Source organism: Leptinotarsa decemlineata, unplaced genomic scaffold (assembly GCF_025532065.1).
Source record: "Leptinotarsa decemlineata unplaced genomic scaffold, Ldec_3_MD MMD2_tig00001719_RagTag_RagTag, whole genome shotgun sequence".
Taxonomy (NCBI): domain Eukaryota; kingdom Metazoa; phylum Arthropoda; class Insecta; order Coleoptera; family Chrysomelidae; genus Leptinotarsa; species Leptinotarsa decemlineata.
Window position 1 is genome coordinate 12,111,810 of NW_027412569.1, and position 14,135 is coordinate 12,125,944.

Consider the following 14,135-nt stretch of genomic DNA (forward strand, 5'->3'; position numbering starts at 1 on the left):
TTACACCTGTGGGCAACAACTAGTTGAAAAATATATCTGAATGTGTTGCAAACCTATATTCATCTTGTGATGGTTGTTCCTCAACGTTCATTTTGTAAAAAAATGTATGGGTTAGCTGAGTGACGTCATTCTGCTTCCAAGATAGCTGAACATTAATTTTCATGCCCTTCCACTATATGGTCATCAAAAGAAAGTCTTTGCTGAGAAATTACGCAAAAAGGAAATGACATCTGTCAAAATCCAAAATGCCTGACCAGTCATTTTTTATGAACTCTCATGACATGGGTATTGAATAAAAGGATTTGTTGAACACAATGAGAAAAATAGATTAATGTCACTAACTTTTCAATATGGCGGACCTTCCAAAATGTGGACTAGGTATTTTTTGTGAATTTTCATGATATTTCTGGCAAATGAAAGGGTTTTACGAACACGATACTGAATATATAATAAGATCACTGTGAAGCCAATATGGTGGTCCACCCAAGATGGCGGTCTAGTTATTTTCATACTCTTCATGATATCAGATGCGTTAATGACCTTGGTACGATTGCGCACGGCTGGTGTAAACCTCGAAGTGGGAATGGGTCTATTGAGGCTGGGCCTATGGCGGGAAGCTACAGGCAACCAGTGATGCAATTGGACCCAGGTTTGTGTTCAATAAACCCTACAAAATACAAATTGAACAGAACACAGAGTCACGCATATATACAGACGGCTCAAAAACCAAAGATGGCTCAGGATGTGGAGTGTACTCCAGATCACTGAGCCTAAGGATTACGTGGGGAATGGGAAGAACTGGCTGGTATCTCAATCGCCACAAAAGAAAAAACCAGGAAAGGAATTTCTGGCAAAAACATAACAATCTGCACTGGCAGCAGACAAGCCCTATTAGCTTTGAACAGACAACGTATAACCTCAGGGCTAGTACTTGAGTGTCACCAAGATTTAGCCATAGCCTTGGTAGATAATAACATTATCCTGAGGTGGGTTAAAGGGCATGGCAGGAGTAAAAGTATTCGCATTGCTGACTCTTTAGCCAAGGAAGCAGCTGGACTAAGAATTTCAGGACCTACGGCCTGATGACGTCGACAATTGCGGAACTAGCCAAATGTTAGACCCATGCTCAATCTCTAGAGATATGGGATGGATTCAAAGGATGCCATCTTGCCAGGATCACCTTGGGTGACCCTGGGAAGCTTGTGCCGAAGAAATATCTGGAGATGACCAGGAAAAATCGACGCTTAACAGTAGGATTCCTGACTAGCCACTCTCAACTAAGAAAACACCTCCATGATGTGGGGCTGGTGGACACACCTTTATGCAGGATGTGTGAACAGGAAGATGAGACTGTCAGGCATGACCTTTGCGAGTGCCCGGAGTTATCGTCAATAAGAGAGTGTGTGTTCGGCGAGTCCTGGCCTACACCTGCCGATATAAAGGAGATGTCTCCCACTGATCTGTCCACCTTCCTGAAAAGGACAGGATGGACGGTGACCTAGGAGGACAACTTCTCGGGAGGATGTAGGATGGGTCACATGTGGCCTCAGTGCTGTGGGCTTACATTTACCCTCCCTACTCTACAGATACAGATCAGATGAAAGTATTTGCTGGGACTAATGTGAAAAATTGAATAACGTCACTCTGAATCCAATATGGCGGTAAGATGGGGACTGGTTTTTTATGCACCCTCATGATTTTGGTACGTTTAGCTCAACGAATCACAAAAAATCAAGTCCAATATGGCGGATCCACAAAAATGGCGGACTGAATGGCAAAAAGAATCATGAACTCAGTTCAGTAATGTTTGCACATTGCAAAATATCCACAACAATCATCAATATAGTAGACTTTCCTCTATTTATATTGATGTTATGTCAATGAAGAAAAGAGAATTGTAACGTTAGTTATAAATAAAAGTGGTAAAAAACATAGAGAGTTTCAATTCTCTTTTCTTCATTATGATTTCCTACCACGTAGTAATGGCTACATCGATCAATTTATTGATGTTATGTTATGTCTTATGTTCGTTATGTTCTGTGTTATGTTTGTTATGTTCTGTGCTTTGATTTGATCATTAGTGTGAGAGTTGAAATCATAATAAAATTCTGAATTTTGTCGTTCTTTTTATAATTATCTGCCTTCGATTATCATCTTCACAAAAATATATTCATAGTAGCTCTGTTTTGTAGTATTTTTGTCGGATGCTTATGCAGAGCAAGATTTAAAAAAAAAGTTATTTTTCAACGCCTAGGCAATGAAAAAATCATTTTTGATGCCTACGCATTGGAAATGTCACTTCTATGATGGATATATGTCAATGAAATTACCGTTCAATGGCAATCAGGAGAAAACTATATTTTTTACATTCAAAGTTTGTCCGGAACGTATTGTTTGGGTTGGACAAGTAGAAATTGACTACATACTTTATCATTAATTAATTTGTTGTGATAATTTTTGTACACTGGGCCTCATTCTGAGCTCGGTTATACTGAAATCGGTTCATGAAAGTTTTTGAGATGTGTAATGAATTAATTTTGCCTCAATAGTTTCAATCGTTGGTTGATTTTCCACGGTATACAAATTATTGCAGAAAATTACAAATCAGGTACCTAATTCTACGTACCTACGCCTATGGTAATGTGTAACCGATTTCGAGTGGCTTTTCCAAATCCTCGGTCTGGTTTTATCAGTGTAAGGGGGGTTTGAACCGCTGTAATGCAGGAATCGCATTTTTATTATGACTATAACTTCGTTACGCCACATTTTGATTCTTGGCATTTTATAATAGCCACATTTAGTTCCGAGAATTACCAAGAGCTTTCGTTTCCCACACAAATTATTATATTTCCTATGAATGAAATGATCACCGAAAAAGGCTTTTGTCTGACTAATTATCAACATTTCTCAACTGAAACGTAAAATTTACTGATTTTATGATGAACAAAGTCAACAGTGGCGATTATTTTTAACTGAGTCACCATTTTATGGTAACGAAAAAATATCTACGTCTTTAATTGAAACGGGACACTTTTACTATGAAACCACGGGCTGAGGATCATACATTTGAAGGTTAGACCTTGGAACAATGGTAAAACTACATGAATTGAACATCAAATTGCTCGTACATCCACCGTATCCGCCAGATTTGGCTCCTAGCAACCACTGGCTGTTCGCAGAAGAGGTTATTGCTGGAACTGAGGCCTATTTTGAGACAAAAGAGGAATCGTTTTCCAAAAGGGGTATTGAATTGTCTCGATTGACAGTGTGGCTCTTGATGAAGATTACGTTGATGAATGAATTTTTTACCAAAAAAAAAAAAACGCTTGTTTTTTCAGGCTCGGGTTTTTCAGCCCATCTGTTACACATTGCTGAAAACCATCGACATTCAAAGCATGGAAGTCAAAATCAGGTCCATATTTTGCGTATCTCTATTTTGCGTAGCTTGACTAAAAGCGTTGTTGGACAACATAGATAGATATATAGATAGATATAGATAGATAGATATAGATAGATAGATATAGATAGTTATATATATATATATATATATGTATATTTATATATTTCAATATTAAATTTCAGAAGAAGGATTTGAAGCCTGTCCCAAAACAGATCCTCGTGGGACACCATGTGGATTTTCCTGTATGTCCGATTTGCCGCTCTTTGATGATACATATCGGTCAAATATAAACGAATAAAAGAAAGTGCAGGACCTCTCATTCCATAAAATTTCAGTTTTTCCAGGAGGACGTCATGAGAGATCCAATCGAAAGCGTATTTAGCCAAGTGTACCACTGTCCTTCCTTGTGGATGATTTCTGCTTGAGCCCACTTGATGTTATGATGCTCTGCTATTCTTTATTTGCTGGTTTCTCCTCGCTGTGTGTGTTTCTTGTGCTCTGCAATGCGAACTTTCAATGGTCTCTTAGTCTCACCGTATCATTTTCTCTTAGTATCATTTTCTGCACCTGCTCCTTTCAATTGATGCAGTAGGGTCCCTTCACAATCTTCGTGTATTTTTTTTTCTGAAGCACCTCTTCGATCTTGTGTTCGTAGAGATCAGTATACATCACAACACTGGCGTTTCCCTTATCGTCAAACAAACGAGTCCATTAGTTGAGAGTGACCATTTGTGAACGAAACGTCCTTTCAAAAATTTCATGACAATAATTGAAAATGTCTGTGGAACAGTTAGAGACATGATTTTTTCATTTTGATGAATGAGAGCTCTGAATCAAGAAAACAACTATCAATAGTTTTGGTTTCCCGATGTTTTTTTTGATACCAATAAACCGTTTGATTGACCTTTGAAATTGGTGACTTATCATATTGTATATTGTATTCAGTAGATAATGAATCTCATTCTGCAGGGCCCCGCCTTTGGGGACCCCTTAAAGAAAACAGCGGAAAAGAGTTCCCAGTTTATCGACAATCCGAAAGCGTAATGAACTAGAGACATTGATTAAAAGCCTATTTAAGACTCAATCTTTAATTCAATCGCATTAAACAAGACGATCCCAGACGGGATTGCATTGAAGACAACTTTTTTATTAGCTGATTCCGTAGATTACTTCCGAAGATAAAAATTGATGTTAATGGAATTACTATCGATGTTTTAATTTTGGGACTTTTGCAGCTCGATATTGGGCTTAGTTTTAATTAAAAAGTTTCACCCGCTGGAAGTTATATTGTTCGCCTCTTCCAGAGAGCTCACTGGAAGAATTAATTTGGCTAGGCACACAAATATTTGTTGCTAGGGGTGAGTCGATATTCAGGAATAGGAATTCACCGTGTCGAAAAGTATTGAGATTTATAGGCAGTCAGTGATTTCACTCTTTCGAAACTAGTTGTGAAATGAAAGTTTTCTGTTTGTCACACTGAACGCTATTCTGATTTAGAAAAAATCGTTCAAATCGTTTGAACTACGAATTACCTGAAATCTTTGGAAGACATTGATGAGGTTGGGGTTTTTTGATTCAAATTTCGATCTAAAAATATACTGAATCTTCCTCAGAGGAAAGAAATTTTGTGATTCGTTCATCGACGAGATGGAATCTAGATGGAATGACGAAACAAGTGTGCTCTCGTCAGCAAAGCAATACTTTTATTGGATGCGTGGGATGAAAGAAACCAAAAAAAAAAATTTGAGAAATGCAATTTTCCTGATATGTTTTCGTCCTTTCCAAATATGTGGAAGAGTATAAAATTTATAAAACATTCAAGCCACTTGTACCTTCATATTTATCCCTTTTTCCCACTGGAGAATAACGCTTCACTGTTTTCATGTCTCCAAAGTTGTCAGAAAAGTAGTTGAAGACAAGTATTTCTAAACTAACTTTTTTTTTCAGTATGTATCTGACAAAAATCACTGTGTGATATACAAATTTTCCATTTGGAAGTTAAAAACTTTTTCCTTCATCTGTGAGTTGAAGAATTAGTATTCGCAAAACAGACAACACAATTCATATCTTCTTTAATGTTAATTTGGTATTTTATGTTGATTGTACGACCTTATCAGCTTTTTGGAAAAACTGCTAACAAAGTTTGACATAAATCATGAACAATGTTATTGAACAAAACTGAAAAAAAATCACAGAAAATATAGCTCTGACAGAATTGTTGTATAATCGTCTGAAAAATCAACACAGCAGTTGAATAAACCAAAGTTGTCAGGTTCTGACAGATATGTCCTACTCTGCATATCATTATTGCAGTCGTTTCTTTCAATAACTGATTTTTCGGTCAATCATAGTTAGTGAGGGCCGGCAAAGAATATAAAGATAATCAATGGGATTCAAATTTGGACCAACAACTGGCCATTGCATTGATGGAAGCCCAGCTACATTGGAATCATCACTTGAATATCAATTTGAAGACAAACATTATATTTCAGTTCCCAAAACTACATCCCATGAAAGAGACAATTGGTATTTTATATGATGTTTCTCTAAACTTTGCCGGATGAACTGACGTCCATCGAATTGGTTGATCCTGAGATTGAAACTGTGTTCTAATCGTCAATCGTCAATGATTCCTAGATAAACGTAATATTGCCACTTTGTTTTCCCTGATTGGCAAAGTTTTTACGCCGGTCTTTCATTACTGTTTTCGGCTTCATCCAACGGTATTTTCCTAGATGTTCAGAATGTCTTTCACCTCATAAATCTAGCACTACAGGACGCTCTTCGCTATTCGCTTTCTTCATGCGCGATATTGTCACCTCTTGCTGTCAAGTCATCTTTCATGTCTTTCGTTTCTAGGAAATCTGGAACACCACGGAACACGACTCCTAATGTCCTTTCCTCTGCCATATTCTACATATAGTGATGTGTTTTCATCGATTCCAGTAATGCAAACAGTTTCTTGTAGTTTAGGATATCGGTTGGTTGTAAATACTTTCATACCATCTGCGGTATGCTTTAGAAAAACGAGCGTTCTCCCGGGCTGACAACTGTCGAAACTCAGTCCAACTGTCCTTCTGCCTAACTGATATAGGCGGAGAAATTGACAGCCTGTTTCAAGGTACCTGTGTAGTAGTTGATTCCTGGCAAGGTTCTCACTCTGTGTCTCGGTAGTCTTTCTGAGGGGCTTGGGGTTCTCAGGCAGGTATCTGGGTTTCTTCAGGCAACTGAGAAGTACCTGGGCTAGCCTACTTCGTAGGCTATGAATTGGAATTTTTGCTCTAATTCGAGCTTTCTTCTACATGGTCAATGGTTTGTGGAACAGGCGAGAATATCTTCTACATATCTGTAGTAAAAATTAATATTTTTTCACCCAGATCGGAATTTTCTGTAGTGGTCTCCAATCTGTTCATAAATATATCTGCTAAAAGTGTACTAAGGGGTGAGCCCATTGGTAAACCTGAATCCTGTTTATAAAATTCGTTATTGAACTGTAGGTAACTCTGACTTAGGCACACATCGAAAGCTGTTAAAACTTCAAAGGAAGTGACATGTTCTACTTTGGCTTGGTCTAATATATCTAAAATGAGGAACTTACATTCGGTGTACGGTATGTTGGAGAACATACTCTTTACATCGAATGAAACTGAAATTGAATTATGTGGCGTGGTTTGGTTTCTTATGTTTTCCCTCAGTCCACTTTTAGCAGACATATTTATGAACAGCCTGTTTCAGAGGTACTACACGACAGTTGAACCAATTTATGACATTCATGAATAATCTCAATAGCAACATTCAGAGATCGAAACAGAGATCGAGAAACAGATAAATTTCCTAGACCTGACCATTACACAAAATCAGATAAATTTGAATTCAATGTTTCAGAAAACCTAGCTATACGGAATCACTATCTCAAGTGATTCTAAATCCAGATCTAGTCTGATCTGTCCCTCTTAGATTTACATCTGCTGCAAAATCTAAATCACAAAATGCATATAGATGTTAGTTCTCTGCAGATTGTTGTTCACTGGTGTAAAAAATTCCAGCATCTGGCGTTCCTTTAAAGTATCTCATAGTTCTCTTCACGTTTGTGTAATCTTGTTTCTTTGGTTTTTCCATGGAACGGCTTTCAAAATTAACTGCAAAACTAAGATCTTGACGTGTCTTGCAAGGTAAGTAAAGCAGGCTTCCAATTGCTTCTCTGTATTTAAATCTTGAGTTCAATTTGAGTTCAATGTTTTCAGAAAACTTAGCTATACGAGACTACTATCCCAAGTGATTCTTGATCCAGACAGTCATAAATTAGCAGCCTACAATTCAATGTTGCACAGAGCGTTCTCACTGCCTTTTTCTGCTAACAATCTAGCTAGGGAAATTGATATAATTACACAGACAGGCCATAATAATGGTTTCAACGCAGATACAATCCAGAAGTTAGTCACAAAGCCGTACATTCACTTGCAGATTGATATACATCCAGATCAAACAATCACTAATCAAGAAATGGGCAACTCTAATATATTTTGGTGAAAGAACGGGTTTCTTTCGAAAAAACAATGTGGAATTGGCATTCAGAACATATGCCAGGTTATCTGGTGTCCTTTTTAATGCTAAAGATGAAGTGGACAAGTTGGAGAAATCTGGAGTTTATAAGCTTAAGTGTCCGGAGTGTAATAGTGTTTATGTGGAACAATGTCGTCGAGATTTCCAAAAACGGTATGCTGAACATGAAAGGTCCTTCAGACTAGGAAAAAATGATTCGACGGTTTCAAACCATTCCTTAGCATGTAACCACAAGTTCCTGAATCTGGATGATACGGAAATTTTGCACTAAGCAAGGAAGTATAATAATAGGGGAGCCCAAGAGGGGATTTCGGGATTTACTAAAGCGCAGCAGATTAATATACAGGGGGATACCTTGTACCCTTGTAGGATCAGATTAGTAAAAAAAAATTGAACATAAGAAATCCATCCTCGAGCGCGTCAGATTAAGGTAGGGTGAGTCATTACATGTATAATAGAAAGTTTCATTTCTCTTTTTTTCAATAATTAATTAATTGATTATGAAAAATTGAATATTTTGAACATTTTTTAAAATAATTTTCCTACAAATACAAGTATTTTAGTTGAAAAACGTGCCCTTATTTATTTGCATGCTATTTCCTGAGCTTTTCAATTGATTAAGTTTAATGAATTGAAAAATTAAAAAAAAAATTGTTTTTGTCAGATTAAGCGAATCCCTCTAGATAATCGTCAGATTATGAGACAGCATGTCCTAAAACATAAAGATGAACCATATATATCTTAATCTGACGCGCTTGAGTATTCCAATATCGCGAATTTTTTTGCACATTATAATAATGGCCGCGAGTATGCGGTATGCAACAGTAATTTTTTACATATTTAAAAATCTACTTCCCCCACCGATGAAAAGGTATATGTCATACAACATTTTTTTCTTCTTATCATCTAAGCTTTGCAACCTAATATGTCTCAATGACGCTCGAGTAAATCCCCATTTTGCATCGTGGGCTCCCCTGCTATAAACATTGCGTATGCAACCTGTTAAGTGATCAAATCGATTCAGTTCATTCATTGGTATTCAAATTAGCATAACCACATCGTCACTAGTAAACAAAATTCAGGTACTCAATCAAGCTATGTACCTCTATTATTACCTACACTGGTACTATATAAGGGCTAATATAATCAACCATTGTAATTGACGGAAACATCATTTCCACCCCTCCCGACAAAGCCGAAGCCTTTCGTGAAAATCTCGAAAAAACCTTCCGTCTTCCTAAAGACCCACACTTCGATAACCTATTTCTTAACCTCATTCACCAGCAGGTGCCGGCGCAGTTGGGCAGGCACCCAGGTCAAACCCCCCTCGACGCCAACTGTCCCTTAAGATCCCCATTCAGCGAGGAAGACATCCTCAACTCCATCCACAGTGGTAGAAATACCGCTCCTGGACCAGACTCGGTTAACCGCCGTGTTCTGAAAAACCTCCCCGCCTCAGCAATCCCATTCATCAAACACATCCTAGATGCGTGTCTCGCACACGCCTACTTTCCAAACGCCTGGAAACAGGCTAACACAATCCTAATCCCTAAACCCCACAAGGATCCTACTAATCCCGACTCCTACAGACCCATCAGCTTGCTCAGCTGCCTTGGAAAACTGCTGGAACGATTGATGACTAACCGTTTGAACGACTTCCTCACACTCCACAACATTATCCCTCCCTATCAACATGGTTTCAGGACCGAACATTCTACCCAGAACGCACTAGTTGAACTTTACACGCACATATCCCAAAAGATCAACGCTTCTTTTTGCACCATTGCAATCTCCCTAGACATTCAAAAGGCTTTCGACAAGGTCTGGCACGCGGGCCTGATCTGGAAGCTTATCCAAATCAATCTGCCTCATCACTTTATCCGACTAGTAGCATCCTATTTATCCAACCGACTTATCCGCGTCAAAGTCGGTGAAGCTTTATCCACCCCTTTCTCCCCAAAAGCCGGAGTCCCCCTGGGATCAGTCCTCGCCCCTTCCCTATTCCTCATCTATGCACATGATGTTCCCACAACCCACAAAATCCTCCAATACGCCGACGACACCATCCTATACTCCTCCGCCCCCAACACCCGCCGCTTGCAAATTCAAGCCCAAAATATGATCGACCATTTCGAGCAGTGGTGCAACAAATGGCGTATCAAAATCAACCCCATAAAAACCCAAACAATTCTCTTCCGACATCCTAACACCTCTACCCGTCCCAAACTAAACCCGGACAACTTGAATCTCAGACTTTTGGGGGAAAACCTCATACTCCAGGACTTGGTTTCCTACTTGGGGGTCACCTTCACGAGGACCCTCAACTGGGAAATCGACCTGAGAGAGACACTGGACAAAGTCCGGAAGAAAGCTAACCTTCTAAAAGCTCTGAGAGGAAAACTTGGGGGATGCGACAGTAGAACTCTGCTTCATACCTATAATACCTTTATAAGACCAGTCCTCGACTACAAAGCAATGATATACTGTACGCTTCCTCCGAGACTGTCCCACCGCATCCTTACGACCGAAAGAAGGATAGTACGCAACATACATAACCTACACTACCGATACCCTTTCCTACACTTATACAACCTCATAAATACTACACCAATCAACCAAAGATTTCAGGAACTCCGAGGACGATATGCTCACACGCTCACATCACCATGGATCCCCCGTGGAGGATCCCGAAGGAAACCTAGGAAAAAGCTCCCCTTTCCCCCAGCCAGACTCCTGGGAGCGATGGAAGACCCACCGGAGCCGATTCAGGACATCCTAGAGGATTTTCCACTGGGATACAGATAGCGGATACCTGACAGCAGCGCCACGGAAAGTACCGATATCCTAAAACACGCACAACCCCGGCCCAAAAACCCGTACTGAATCACAACATCTGGACCACCGACCACCGCAACGAACCCGGACTACCACATGGATCAACATAAAAACCAACGAAGAAAACTGGAACACAAAACAACACAACAGAAACACCAACATAAAACACAAAACACACACACAACTCACTCACCCTGAAGAGGCATAAGCCTATAGCAGGGCCCTACACAAACACATACACACACAAAAATTGTAAAAATTGTAAATAATTTGTAATATACGATTTTCATTCATTCAACCATTGTAAGTTTAATGAATAAGTTTAAAATTGTCCTTATAGGATGAAACTGCAGTACAGTTGGTTACAAATGGAAGTGATAAAAATAAAGAGAGTTTCAATTCTCTTTTTTTCATTCTCAAGACAAGTTCATTCAAAACAAGGGAGTCCAGCTCTGTCACCTCTGAAGTGGGTCAACTACTTAAACATTCTAAAACTTATCTCTCTTTTCTTGAGCCCCGATTATTAGTACCAACGCGAAATGAAGTTTTACTACATAATATTTCGTGTAGAAGGTTTTTCGTCAGGCAGCTCATTTCCTGGGCGTGGCGACGCCATGTTCAGCTAACTGATAAGATATCTGTGCCGCCTTTACACCATAACTTGGGCAGTAAATTGGGAGCTTTCGCACAATGTGCTTTCTCGTGTCGCAGCTTTACGACTGATTATTTCTATGAGTTGTTTACAATTGTTTCATGTTTTTCAGAAGGAATGAATAATTATAGTTTGATTCAGAAGATTCAAATTGAAAAATGTAACTTCCTATTTTTATACCACCTGTATTTGTAACTGACGTCACTACAGTTTCGTCCTGCAAGGACAAAGGATTTAAATTATTTCTTGTCGTTCAAGGAAACATCTTTTTTTCCTTTCGATGATATCTTCGAGATGCTATTTTTTTCAGAACATAGAAGTAACAAATATGGGTCCTGATTGAATCAAAATTTATCTTAAATTGTTGTGATCAAATCAGCCATTTCGTTGGCTCACCAGATGATAGATTGTGAATGAGTGAATGAGAATGAGTTAATGTCAGCTTGAATTCCAGTTGTTGTTGTTGTTACTTCAACCTGAATAGTAGAGCGGAAATTATTGAAGAATTCAAATATCTTCGAAGTAACAGTCGATAGTAATATTTACTTGATATAATTGCCAATAAACAGATGACATAAATTCCTAGATTGACGAGAATGCTCAGTGGATAAGTAGTATTAATCACATAATTACAATTTCCTATTAAAATCCAATATCTATATCAAATGCTTCGGTAATGGTGGGTTTGGATAACCATTTCATTACTTTTGTTACATCCAGCAAAATGCTGATTTTCTGATGAATATTCATGTCTCATTTTGAAACTCATTCAGAATCATTATCATATTTATATTTAATTAAATAATTATTAAAATTCTATAAGTTGGGTTGAGTGGTCCGTGTTTGAATATTCATATTATAAATAATATATCACTATTCTGCATTATGAAAGTATTCATCAGATATTTCAATTTTGGATATCGTCAACTGTCGTTTTGTATTAGTCAAAGTGATGATTTCAATAAAAACTAATTGAACCAAAATTATGACTGCATGAGAAACGTTTATGTGGAGATGTTTCAGATTTATACCATTTTTGAAATAAAACTGAAGAAACTATGCTGTTTTTTTGACATTACTTCCCAGACAACTTGATAAATTTCTCTACTAATGAATGTCAAATCATTGGTGCAGAATTGACGAAATTCTGCTATAATTCGTAAATGAAACGCTGTGTGGAGACTTTTGAGGGGGAATAGGTATTACCCAAACAAAATTAAAATGGTACACTACTTAAATGAAGATGACCCTGATCGAAGAACAGAATTCTGCGAAATCATGACGGAAATCATTGCAAGGCATCCTACCTATCACCACAATATTTGTTTCAGTGATGAATTTAAATTTTAAATGTTCACAGACAAAATTGCCGTTATTGGAGTGACACCAACCCTCACGTTTTCCTGGAAACACATACCCAATATCCAGAAAAAATTAACGTTTGGGCAGAAATATTGCATGGGAAACCATATTGTAGGACCTCTATTTATTGATCAAAATTCAACAGGGAAAATGTATTTGAATATGCTGGAAACTACTGTTGACTATCTCATCACTGAAATCTTCGAAGCGAATCCTAATGAATTCGATATACAGGGTGTGACTAAATAAATGTAAAACATTCAGGGATGTGATTCCATATCAAAAAGAAGATAGGATCTTTCATATAAAGAAATTTCATTGGAGCATCCCTTGAAGGGGGTACATAAAATTTATATAACAATTTTTTTCACAAGCACTAAAAAAGTTATAATATTGAAATTAACCTGACGTTTTGTCTTCCCCGATTGACGACTTGTTTATTTTGTGGAAATTCATGTTCACTGAGGATACACTAAAAAACACACTTTTGTCTATTTTCCACTATATTTCTTTATTGTTGACCGGTTTCGGCTATTACATCATTTTCAAAACTAACTGATTACATTTAAATCTGAATAATTTATACCTATTTTGCTTATTCTATCATAAATGATTTGATATACCTGATACCCGGTACCTGCGTTTCATATACCTGTAAAATCCATGAACATAACAAAACTTTTAATATAATGTCGGTTTTGGGATCTGGACCTATAATCCAGATCCCAAAACTGATGAAAACCCTCACGCTATTGTCGAAACTAACCATCAAGAACAGTTTTCTCCTAACGTTATTGGGGATGATTTAATAGGGCCTCATTTTCTACCTCCTCGATTAAAGGGTGAGGCATACGTTCAATTTTTGGGAGAAGTGCATCCAGTACTGCTGGAGGAAATTCGTTTGGGTGTCAGGAGGGATATGTTTTTTATGAATGATGGGGCTCCCGCCCATTTTAGTCAAGTAGCACGTCAGCATTTAACTGAAACACATGCAAATCAGTGGATAGGTCGAGGAGGACCACAGAACTGGCCCGCTCGATCCTTGGATCTCAATCCCCTCGATTTCTCTATTTGGCGCCATTTACAGCATTTGGTTTGTCATACTCCTGTTTGCGATGTAGAGGACTTGAGAAACCGCATCATCGATGCGTGCAGGATAATCAGAGAGACTCCAGGAATATTTGAGCGAATACGTGAACATTTACTATGATTCGTACATGTTGTGTGTTTTGTTATCAATCAATTAGTTTTGTTCATTACCCTTCAATCGTTTAATGCAGGTATCAACTACAAAATAACAATAACTCCAGTTCGCATTTATGA